The sequence below is a fragment of the Podarcis bocagei genome (assembly GCF_964188305.1).
Source record: "Podarcis bocagei genome assembly, chromosome: 11".
Lineage (NCBI taxonomy): Eukaryota > Metazoa > Chordata > Lepidosauria > Squamata > Lacertidae > Podarcis > Podarcis bocagei.
This window is the reverse complement of record NC_138136.1, coordinates 62,742,299-62,754,403: the sequence shown is the minus strand read 5'-3', so window position 1 is coordinate 62,754,403 and position 12,105 is coordinate 62,742,299. Positions and strand designations below refer to the sequence as shown.

General features: G+C 47.1%; 1 long non-coding RNA gene across 1 annotated transcript; it reads right to left on the bottom strand.

Annotated features, from left to right (window-relative positions):
* Positions 1-891: 891 nt before the first annotated feature.
* On the bottom strand, positions 892-11,104 carry LOC308597444. Its single transcript, XR_014012992.1, has 2 exons — positions 10,965-11,104; positions 892-1,787 (listed from the first exon to the last, which is right to left on the bottom strand). It is a non-coding gene; the product is annotated as an uncharacterized lncRNA (long non-coding RNA).
* Between the last annotated feature and the right edge of the window lie 1,001 nt (positions 11,105-12,105).

Genomic DNA, 12,105 nt, shown 5'->3' with positions numbered 1-12,105 from the left:
TGCAACTGTGCTCCTGGACTTTGGTCTGGAGCCTGAAGAAAGCATATTTCATGGTAACATTAGCTTCTCTCATTCCACTTACGATCTGAGATTCTTTCCTACAAAAGGGGGAGAGAACTTCTAAAAGCACCTGTGGTGTCAAATGTTGAGATCCTTGTTAAGTCCTTATTTCATCTTCCATCTTACGATTGAGAAAAGCGGAGGCCGCAAGAAGAGCTTATGCCTCCAGACATTGAGGCTGCATCATGTGTTCCAGGGCAGCCATTTTAACAGCGATGTTTTTGATCCGTTTTATATTTGTTTTGTGGTTCTCTTTTGCAGGCTATCTTGAAAACCTAGATTAATAAAATTTAAGAAAAGCAAAAAACCACAGTGAGCCAGACACACGATGTGATGCTTCCTGTCAGCGCCAGCTCCTAGGTCTGCGTCCCTTCGTCATAAACATAGTCATAAACATGAATGGTACAGTTTTACATGTGTACATGTAAACACACTCTATAGGCACATGGCTGCAAGGGCCTTTGTTCATACATTTATGAGAGTTCGTTGAATAACTGCCCCCCTTCCCCGAATAAAACATTTTCCAAAAAATCATTTCCACTCTTAAGTGCCTGGACACACAGGAAACACTGAGGGCTGTTTCACAGATGATGTGTCGCAAAGATGGGCCTGCTAATGAAACATGGTCAATAGGAGGTCTTAGCCAGGGTTGGACCCCCAGCTAACATCTATAACGGATATACCAGTTTGCAAAGGGTCTGCCATCTGTATGGCATGTTTTGAACTTTCTGCTTCCAACATCTTAGACATAGGGTTGGGTCCAGTGGCGGTGCTCAATTGGTGGTAAAACATCTATCAGTGGAGCAGACCTGAAGCAGGGTTTGGTTTTGGTGTTTTTTTTTTGTAATTCCCCTTTCAACCCTACACTATGCCTATTAAATTCGTTGCACAGCAGTCAGGGCTCCTCTAGAGCAGATTTAGGGGAGGCCCCGCCCCCTAAATTCCACTGATGGATACCTGAGTGTCAGGTAAGCTACACTGTTAGATACATACCCTGGGAAAATTGTGAGTCCGCTCGTAAGTCAAACCAAGTGGGGTGTTTCTGAGACATAATCCCAGCAGCTTTGGAGACTGTAGTGTCCTTCCCAGCCTTTCACAAAGAATGCCGTTTCCTTCCATTCCCTTGAGGTGAAATGAATGTCATCATCTGGGTGCTGGATCTTAAGCCTCCTTAAACTTGTACTTTTAAAAATGGGCCTGTGCACCTGGTCAACTCTTGCTCATAGCCTCCCACAGTCTCAGGGTTATATGTCACTACAATTTTCATCCAAATGACAGCACACAGGACCAATCAGAGGTTAACGTGCCTTTCTCCTACGGTACCTTGATCTTTGCAAAGCTGCCTACAACAGGATTTGCTGTTTGTCACAGTCTTTCATCTGGATATTGTTTTGTCTCTTTTTCTAAAATATACATATATATATATAATGATAATGAAATGTTCTAAGCTGCAACCAACCTGTTCAGTGAATTGTAACTTTTTTAATTTGATGTTCAAGAGTGGTGTATAAAATCAAATGTGTGGATTTGTCTGAAGTGCGAGTTTTTCCGCTGCCACGCTTAACTTGTTGAGGGGACGGTGGTGCACCTCTTTATTTCCGGATGGTGGTTTGCAAACTGCACTGCTTGGGTCCAAATAGATGCTTATTCAATCCAAACAGATGGTTTATTAGGCAGATAGTCTAAAGCAAAGTCTTTTTATTTCCTCAAAAGCTTTCTCTGTACATCTGTGATGGAGACACACACACACACACACAGAGAGAGAGAGAGAGAGAGAGAGAGAGAGAGAGAGAGAGAGATTTGCAGAGTTTTCAGAAGCTTCTGGAAAAACCTGGCTTTGAACTGACATGCAGGCTTGAGAGAGAGGTAACATCACAGTTACAAAAAATAGAATAGCCCTTGACAATATATAATTTGGAAACTGCGTATTTGAAATTGCATGCAGTTTGCATTTTTAATCCTCTTGGAAGCCGGTGGACTGCGTGAGGAACCAATGCTATGGGATGCGCAGAAGACGACTTGGAAGTGTTGCTGCATTAAAGCAGTGAGTGGAGTGGGATGGCGGTAAACTAATGACTAATAAAGCCAGAATTGCTTCTGCTGCCTTCTATATTTGAAAGCACGATATGCCCCATATCAGTCAGTCTTTGTTTTCCAGGATCACATTAAACTGGCTGTTTGGTGCTTTCCAAAGTAAGGTCTGTAGCTGAGTGATAAAACACATGTGATGCATGCAAGAGTCCCCAAGTTCAATCCCTGATATATCTCCAGGTGTGGTTGGAGAAAACTTTGCTGTTTGAGGCCCTGGAGAGCTGCGGTCAATCTCTGGACAATCCTGAACTAAAGAGAGCAATGGTCTAACCAGGCGGCTTCCTGTGTTTGCATGTGACAGAAACAATAGGTTCCTGGAGTGGGTAACTTGTATGTAGAGGTGGTCAAAACTAAGCATGGCTTTTACACTGCTGGAACAGCTTCTTACTATTAAAATCTGCATACCACCCTGTACCTATAGATCTCAGGGCAGTTCTCAACATAAAATGACAATATAAAAGATACATAATAAAAATAAAACAAAGACAACCCAATAAGAATATGCACCTGCCTGGGACACGTGAAATTATTATTATTATTATTATTATTTATACCCCACCCATATGGCTGGGCTTCCCCAGCCACTCTGGGCAGCTTCCAACAAAATATTAAAATACAGTAATGCATCAAACATTAAAAGCTTCCCTAAACAGGGCTGCCTTCAGATGTCTTCTAAAAGTATGGTAGTTGTTTTTCTCTGACATCTGGTGGGAGGGCGTTCCACAGGGAGGGCGCCACTACCGAGAAGGCCCTCTGCCTGGTTCCCTGTAGCTTTGCTTCTCGCAGGGAGGGAACCGCCGGAAGGCCCTCGGAGCTGGACCTCAGTGTGCGGGCAGAACGATGGGGGTGGAAATGCTCTTTCAGATATACTGGACCGAGGCCGTTTGGGGCTTTAAAGGTCAGCACCAACACTTTGAATTGTGCTCGGAAACTTACTGGGAGCCAGTGTAGGTCTTTCAAAACCAGTGTTATATGGTCTCTGCGGCTGCTCCCAGTCACCAGTCTAGCTGCCGCATTCTGGATTAGTTGCAGTTTCCGGGTCACCTTCAAAGGTAGCCCCACGTAGAGCACATTGCAGTAGTCCAAGCGGGAGATAACCAGAGCATGCACAACTTTAAACACCCGTGGCTTCTCACCAGCATAGCAGGAATGATGGGAGTTGTAATGCAGTGCCTTCTACTTTCCTTCCTTGCACCGTGAATTTAGTTTGGATACAACCTAGGGTTGGTTCACTTCCAGACAGCTTTGTACATTTCCATGGGTACAGCCGCAATGCTTCCTAGAGGTTTGCTAAGGGCATGTTTGCTCAAAAACACATTTTGTCCTCTCCCAGTTGCCCAGTTAAAGGTAAATGACTCCTGACCATTAGGTCCAGTCGTGACCGACTCTGGGGTTGCGGCGCTCATCTCGCTTTATTGGCCGAGGGAGCCGGCGTACAGCTTCTGGGTCATGTGGCCAGCATGACTAAGCCGCTTCTGGCGAAGCAGAGCAGCGCACGGAAATGCCGTTTACCTTCCCGCCGGAGCAGTACCTATTTATCTACTTGCACTCTGACGTGCTTTCGAAGTGCTAGGTGACCGAGCAACGGGTGCTCACTCCATCTCGGGGATTCGAACCGCCAACCTTCTGATCGGCAAGTCCTAAGCTCTGAAGTTTGACCCACAGTGCCACCCGCGTCCCTGTTGCACATGCTACTAACCCCCAAAAGTCAACCGAATCCTTTCTACTGTGGCTTGCTTTATAGCAGCCTTTCTCAACCTTGGTTCCCCAGCTGTTGTTGGACTACAACTCCCATCATCCCTGACCGCTGGTCTTGATAGTTGGGGACGATGGGAGTTGTAGTCCAACAACATCTGGGGATGGAATAGTAATAATAATAATTTATTATTTATACCCCACCTATCTGGCTGAGTTTCCCCAGCCACTCTGGGTGGCTCCCAATCGAGTGTTAAAAACAATACAGCATTAAATATTAAAAACTTCCCTAAACAGGGCTGCCTTCAGATGTCTTTTAAAAAAGGCCGAGAAAGGCTGCTCTATAGAGTCATTGTTCTCAAGTGCAGTTTGTTTTTTGTTTCTCCCCCTACTCACCTCTCCCTTGAGTAATTGAAGTAGTGTGAACTGAAATCTGGTGAGGGAAAACATTTCTGCATCTTAGTATGGGTATCTCAATAAAGTGTATTTGCACCGTGATCCCAAGTGCTTTTTTTCACCTGTTTCTCTACGAATTTCCCAAGAAGCATGCTGGCCATACAGTACTATACTAGAAGATGTGGATGGCATCGAATTATTATTGTATGCTCTTAAAAAAAAGAAACACAATAAAATAAATTGCAGCAGAGCAGAATAAAACCCAGTGTGAAATAAAACTTGCACGTTAAAACGCCTGAATGGCCTTGGCAAAAATAATAATATGAGTTTTTTATCTGAGAAAGTTGGTGCCTGACATATCTTTTTGTTGGGGGGGGGGTGTGTGCAAATTTCAGAAGCAGGGCACCAGAATAGAGAAGGCCAGGTCTGCAGTTACTGCCTGCCTTCCATCAAACAGAGAGGCCTAAAACTGGGTCTGCAGAGGCTGGTCTTACCATCTAGGCAGGCTTGAGTGCTAAAATACAGACCTTCAACCTGTGCCATTTTTCTTGGCTGCGTGCATACCGTATTTTTCGCTCCATAAGACACATGTTTTCCTCTTAAAAACTAAGGGGAAATGTCTGTGCGTCTTATGGAGCGAATATGTGGTCCCTGTAGCTTAACTCCCAGAGTGTGGCATGCTCCTGAGCTGTTCTTTGGGGCTGGCGGGGAAAAGCCCGGGTGCCGGCAGAGCAGCCGGGGCTTCCCCCTCCAGCCCCGGGAGCAGCGGGCAGGCTGCACGCAGATGTGCACTCCTGAGCCGCTCTTTGGGTCTGGCAGGCAAAACCCCAGGTACTGACAGAGCAGCCCGGGCTTCCCCCTCCAGCCCCGACAAGCTCTTGCTTAGCCGCGCGCAGCCTCCCCAGCCTGGGAGAGGCTGTGCGCGGCTATCGCATAAGCCAGGACAGCAAGTGGGATCGCTGCTGATTCCGCTTGCTGTCTTGGCTTCTGGGATTCAGAATATTTTTTTTCTTGTTTTCCTCTTCCAAAAACCAGGTGCGTCTTATGGTTTGGTGCGTCTTATAGAGCGAAAAATACGGTGAATGTCACACTTATTGGATTATGGCCTGTAGTGCAAATGTAAAAGGCACAGAGCTTTTGCTGGGCAAAAAGGTGTCAGCTCTATATGGAAGAGGCTGAGAGATCCACTTCTCTGTCTCCTAGGCTGCTAAAACCCATCATTCACACTGGGTTGGGCAGGTGGCTCCTTCGTACCAGCAAGAAGCGAAGCGGTGACTCACTTTGGCACCAGTGTGGGCAGGCAACTGTCTGCTTCTGCTGATGAGCGAAGGTGCACATGGAGTTCCTTACCTCTGCTTGGCAGGCTGCTGCCCACACAGCATACAAACAGAGAGGGTGGCTTCAGGCATGACAGTCCTTTGCACCCAGTCAAACCCATGCTTGCTTGCTGCAGCTATGCATAGCATCTGAAAAGGATTTTGCAAAGGGATGTGGCTGTCAGGAATTCAGCCTACACTCGAGTAGGACCGTGGCAGAGACACATGCCTGACTGGCATGTTACCTCTCTCCTGGTCGATCGTCTGGGAGCTTCAAAAGCTTTCTTCAGCCCAAACATCACAGCGACTGATGCCAACTGACACCGGCACACTTAGAGGTCCGCAGAGTTTGTGCAGTTGCATAAGAGACCTCAGCAACTCAGCATTTTGGCTAATCTACTTTATTTACATATAAACACACATGGAGCACTGCAATAGTCCCACTTCACGGAACACAGTAACACAAACATCCTGTCTCCATCACTTCCCACTCTGGAGTCAAAACACACACTGTCATGCGATGAACAAAAATCCCATGACTGCAATCATAGATCAGGAATTCCAACAGTGGCCAAAGCTATAGGGGGAGATTCTTTAGAATTCCAGTTGTAGGATCATAGTCCAAATGGGCTAAGTAAGCTGTGTGAGGCCTGTAATAATATCATTTTCTGATTGCTCAGCTATCGCTCAGCATAATCCTCTTTGTAGCATTAAGCAAAATACGAGTTGGGCTTACAACAAAGCATCACAATGCATCCCTAACGTGTAGCTGTAGGCAGCTCCTCCCAGATTCTGTTTTACTCATGAGGAAGGAAAGGTTGATGTGCTGGTGTTTGGAGTAAAGAAAAAAATCAACAACAACTCAGCAGAAGTTGGATTTATTAGTGAATCCCTTTTGGGATTTGCAACGTCACATTCGAATCGTGTCTCTCTAGTATCAGCCTAAAGGCATCTGAAACTGCTGCCAGTTTTGCTCCACAAAAGTACCAGGTCTAGGCCTCTCCGAGACACCCTATACATATGCATATACAAATCTATGCATCACATTTGCTATGTCAAACAATTTAAAAAATGACTTTTGTTAAGACTGCACTCTTCCTTCCAATACCTGGAGCACACCCAAAATCAGTTTCATAGCCCCTAATAATTAAAATTCACAGGGCTGTCTAATTATTGTTTTTAAAAGGAAATGGCACCCCTCAAAAAAAGGAATAAAATAATTGATATGCTGCCAGTTTGCTGTTACATCACCCATACGTGACTCAACTTTTAGCATAAACTGGCCACCTGTCTTTTGTAGAAGTCTTGCACAAAATTTGGCCTGTGCAGAATTCCTCTCTGCTCCAAAGTTCTTAGGGAATCAAGGAGCTATAGGGCTTTTGTCCTGGAAAGTGGCAGCCCTGATTCACCTTTTCCAGGAGGTAGTGATGCTGCGACATGGACAAGTGACCCCCAACCGCAGCTCCCACCAGCGTGATGAAGCACTCTCCTCTTCAGCTTCTATCTTTGTTGCTGGGTGCTGGTTGCCAACAAGCCATCTTCATTAGAAGGGGGATGCCAAGTCACAATTAGAAGATGCTAATAATAGTCATTAGCAGTGCACAGATTAAGAGAGCACAGGCACTTGTTTGTGGCAAAGCGGCTCTGAGACCTGCAATTATTCCCCCTCCCTGGTACAGAGACAATGCAAACGAGTGGAGCCCGGCTCATTTAGGCCTGCGTCTCGATCAGCTTGGGTCTCCTTCGCACATCATGGAGCAAAAGAACAGGGTGTGTACAGAGTGAAGAGACACAAGATCCATAGCTTGGTAATGGAGCGTGTATGTGCTTTGAAAGCAGAAAGGCCGGGCCTCACTTAACCAAACCCATCTGCGGAAGTGCAACGCAAGGACTTCTGCTAGTGCAATGGGGTTTCCTCGTCTCTACTCACTCAGCGTCCCCTTAAATTGGCTCTGGAGGGTGTGGTGGGGCAGCCCCTGAACACTGCACATGTGGAAGGTGTGCTGCGCTGGTGCCGGTTCGCCGGAGCAGCTTCGTCACGCTGGCCACGTGACCCGGAAGTGTCTGCGGACAGCGCTGGCCCCCGGCCTCTTAAGCGAGATGGGCGCACAACCCTAGAGTCGGACACGACTGGCCCGTACGGGCAGGGGTACCTTTACTTAGCTGTTACTCAGTCAATAAAAAGATCGAAACAACTAAGGACTGCTTTATGTTACCTTATATTATATGTTTATATTAGTCTACATTTATATATCAAGTTCATATTGCATAAAGCATATAATATAATATAATAATAATAATTTTTATTTATACCCCGCCCTCCCCAGCCAAGGCTGGGCTCAGGGCAGCTAACAAGCAATAATAAAAACAAGTAGGATGAATACAACTTAAAAACAAGATTAAAATGCAACATTAAAATATTGAAACATTAAAATATTGAAATGCAGCCTCATCACAGGAGGAGAAAGGAAAAAGAAAAATATATATAATACTTTAATATTGTAGGTTTTGGTGTCTTCGGGTGTCTTCCCGTGTAAGAGTTGGGGTGTCTAGGCGACGTTTCGACGAGGTCTCACTCGTCATCTTCAGGCTGGTGCTTTCGGCTTCTTGTTACTAGAACAGAGCAGGATCTCAGTGTTTGAGTTCCTATAAATACTGTTGAGGGGGTGTGGTGTATAGCCTCCAACGTTCTGGGCAGAGAGGAAGTTCCTAGGTTAATGTGCCTTTTCTTCTTTTGTTCATTAATTACTTGAGGGATATCTTGAGTGATTACTTGAGTGATATTCTGAGTACCACTTAGGAGGGTCATTAGGTGTGGATTAGTTGCTAAAGCTTTCGTGTCTTGACCTCTTGACCTTGTAAAGAGTTTTTCTGAGAAGATGGCTGTACTGCACTTAGTTGTGCTCTGGCTTGGCTTCGTGTATAGGGGCGAGCTGTGGTTTTGTGCCCTGTGCCAGCCAGATCTGTGTAGGGATTGCAGGGGGGTGCAGCATCCGGAGGTGCCACTATGGTTTGGCTACTGGATGGTGTCTGTAATTTATCTGTGGAGAGGGTCTGGGTTTGGGTCTGGTGTGGTTGATTGGAGATGGCGTTCTGTGTGCCTCTGGTTCTGGTGTCGGTTTTTGTGGGGAGGGCTAATTTCCAGATGTCTGGCAGGCGGGACGTGTCGTCACGCTTGTTCATGTTGTGAGGGTGTTTCTCTATCTCGATGGCTTCCATGATTATTCTCTTGTGGTGATGTTCCATGTTAAAGAGCAATTTGGAATCTGCAAAATTAATTTCGTGTCCTGTTTCTTTCATGTGTTGGTAAAGAGAGGAAGTTTTTTCTTCTTTTTTGACGGCATTCTTGTGTTCTGCGATACGTGCATTTATTCGTCTGTTTGTTTGTCCAATGTACGTGGCTGGGCAGACTTTGCAGGGTATTTCATAGACCCCTTGGTTTTCTAACTGGATTTTATCTTTTGGGTTTCTGAGGATATTGGCTATTTTTTGGTTGGTGCAAAAGGCTGTTTTGATATTGTGTTTATGGAGGATTTTGCTAATTTTATCTGTAGTGCCCTTGATATAAGGAAGGAGGGCCATGCCATTGTTTTCTTCTGTGTCTTGGTTTTTGGGGGGTGTTTCTTTTTGGATTAGCTTCGTAACCCTGTTTTGCTGGTATCCGTTGGCGATTAACACATTTGAGAGATTCTGTAACTCAGTTGTCAAGTGGTCTTTGTCAGCCAGGCGTTTGGTTCTGGAGATGAGAGTCTTGGCTACGGAGTTTATTTGTGCAGGGTGGTGGTGTGATTGTGCATGTAAGTAGCGGTTGGTGTGTGTTTTTTTCCGGTAGATAGTGTGTCCTAGGGAGCCATCAGGTTTTTTGTAGATTAGGACGTCAAGGAAGGGAAGTTGGTTGTTGGCTTCTATTTCCATAGTGAATTGTATTTTGGGGTGTAGGCTGTTGAGATGTGTGAGGAAGCTATCTAGTTTTTCCTTCCCGTGTGGCCAAATTACAAAGGTGTCGTCAACATATCTGAGCCAAAGTTTGGGTTTGTGTTCTGACTTGTCTAAAGCATTGGTTTCAAAGTGTTCCATGTACAGATTTGCGATGACCGGTGAGAGGGGTGATCCCATAGGTGCTCCTTCTATCTGTTTGTATCTTTGTCCATTGTGGATGAAGTACGTGTTGGTTAGGCAGTGGTTGGTCAGGTCCAGGATGTATTCGGGGGGATTGTATTTGTTTTGAATGGCTGTCAAGGCTTCATTAATGGGCACTTGTGTGAAGAGAGATACAACATCGAAGCTCACAAGTAGGTCATCGGGATGTAGGTTTTGCTTCTTTATTGTTTCTATGAACTGGAAGGAGTTTGTAACGTGTGAAGCGATAGATTCTGCATAGGGCTGAAGTTGCTTAGCGAGAAATTTAGCGAGATTTTGTAGAGGTGAGCCTATGGAGCTGACTATTGGTCTGAGTGGTGTTCCTTCTTTGTGTATCTTGGGGAGACCGTAGAGTTTGGGGCATCTGGATGATTTTTCTCTGGGGATGATTCTTAGCTGGATTTCTTCACTGATAGGAGAGGCTTTTATTTTGGATTTGGTGGTTTTTTCCAGATAGGTGGTGGGATCTGTTTTTATAGGTTGGTAGGTAGGGTCTTGGAGTAGATTTGATAGTTTTGCTTGGTAGTCCGATGTGTTCATCACAACAGTGGCATTACCTTTGTCTGCTGGGAGAATGATTATGTTGTTGTCTTTCCTCAGGTTGGTGAGTGCTTTCTGTTCTTCTTTGTGTAAATTGCTTCTGGGTGGTTTGCTGGAGCAGAGGATGTTGGTGACTTCAAGTCTGATTTTATTGGCTTCATCTGGGTTGATTTTGGTTAGGCTAGCTTCGACTCCGCATATGATGTTTTCCGTGGGGATGCGTCTCGGGGCGACTGCAAAGTTGAAACCTTTGGAGAGTACTTTGGTTTCAGTTGAGGTGAGGATCCTGTCTGATATGTTATGTACTGTTTGTTTCATGGGTTGTTGTGGAGGGTGGCTGATATTATATATAAATATATAAATATATATTATATATATATAATTATATATATTAATATATTAATATATTTCAATATTATATATATTATATATATATTATATATATATTATATTATATATTATATATATATTATATATAAATATAAAAATATAATATATATATTAATATATTATAATATGGAACAGCAACAAACTTCGCTGCTTGCCTCTTTAAGGACTTTTAAGTATTCCATAGCGAATATAACCCACGGCGGGGCGGCGACGTCACCCTTTCATCTCCGACACGCCCCCTCCCAGGCCGCGCCCACTCATGGTGACGTATGAGGCCCGCAGCGACTACGCCACACGCGCACTCTCTCTCTCTCTCTCTCTCGCTCTCCTTCTAACCGTAATTGAAGTGCCGCTGGAGGTCACGTGCGAGCGGACGTAGCCCGGCTCCTCCTCCATCTCCTCCGGAGGTAAGAGTCACGTGGGGAGAGGAGAGCGGCAGCAGAAAAGAAGCTTCTTACGAGAGCCTTTCTCTCTCTCTCTCTTTCCCTCTCCCCTTGCTGCGATCACGTGGGAGGGAAGGAGCCGGCGTGATTGGCGGGGGTCGTCGTTGTGCGTGCATGCGTGCGTGCGTGCGTGCGTGAAAAGGGGAAGCGGCGTGAGGCTGCCGCCCGCCGTACGGCGCACGCGCGGGGGGCCGGCGAGAGCGAGCGCGCGCCTGCGGCCGCGTCACGTGGTGAGGGCGGGGCTGCGCAGGCCGCAAGGGAGAGACAGAGAGAGAGAGAGAGAGCGGGCGCGCGCGCGCGGGAACGCGGGGGCGAGGCGAGGGGAGGGCAGAGCCGAGGAGTCACGTGACAGTGGTGGGCGCCGCTGCCGCCGCCGCCGCTTTGTGAACACATTGGCAGGTAACGAGCGCGCGACCGCGGGCGGGGGAGAGGCGGATTCGGCGGGCTCCCCTCCCTTCACGGGGGAAAGAAAGAAAGACAGACCGGGGGGGGGCTAATATATTAGTCCGTGTGGGGGGGGGAGGGAGAGAAAGGAAGGAACAGGCGCGCGCAGCCTCTCAGCCTCCCCTCAGGGGCCAATGGGGGGGGGGAGGGGGGGAGACCGGAGACGACGACAGACTCCCCCCCCAGCTCCGCTTAAAGGAGGAGGGGGCGGCCTAGAAGGTTCCCTCGCCCCCTTTTAACTCGCGAGGGCGGTGGGGCCCTCACTCCCCCCCCTGAAGTGAAAACGTGAGAGGGAAAATGGCCCCCCACCGCCTGTGAGTGCGTGTGAATACCGCCCATGGAGAGGGGGGGCTGAGGGAGAAGGGTGCCCCCACTCCTGTTGTGAGGGGAAGGCGGACGGTGGAGGGGGGGTTGCTGGAGTTTCCCTCCCGTGTCGGCCACGCGCGGGCTTCCCGAAACGTTTTTTGAGGGGAAAGTGGGTGTGTGGTGGTGGGGAAGTTGGCGCGTGGGCCCTGGGGGTCCCTTTCTCCCCGCCCCCCGCCCCGTAACACACACGCTCCCAAGAGAGTCAGGGGTCGGGACAAATAAAG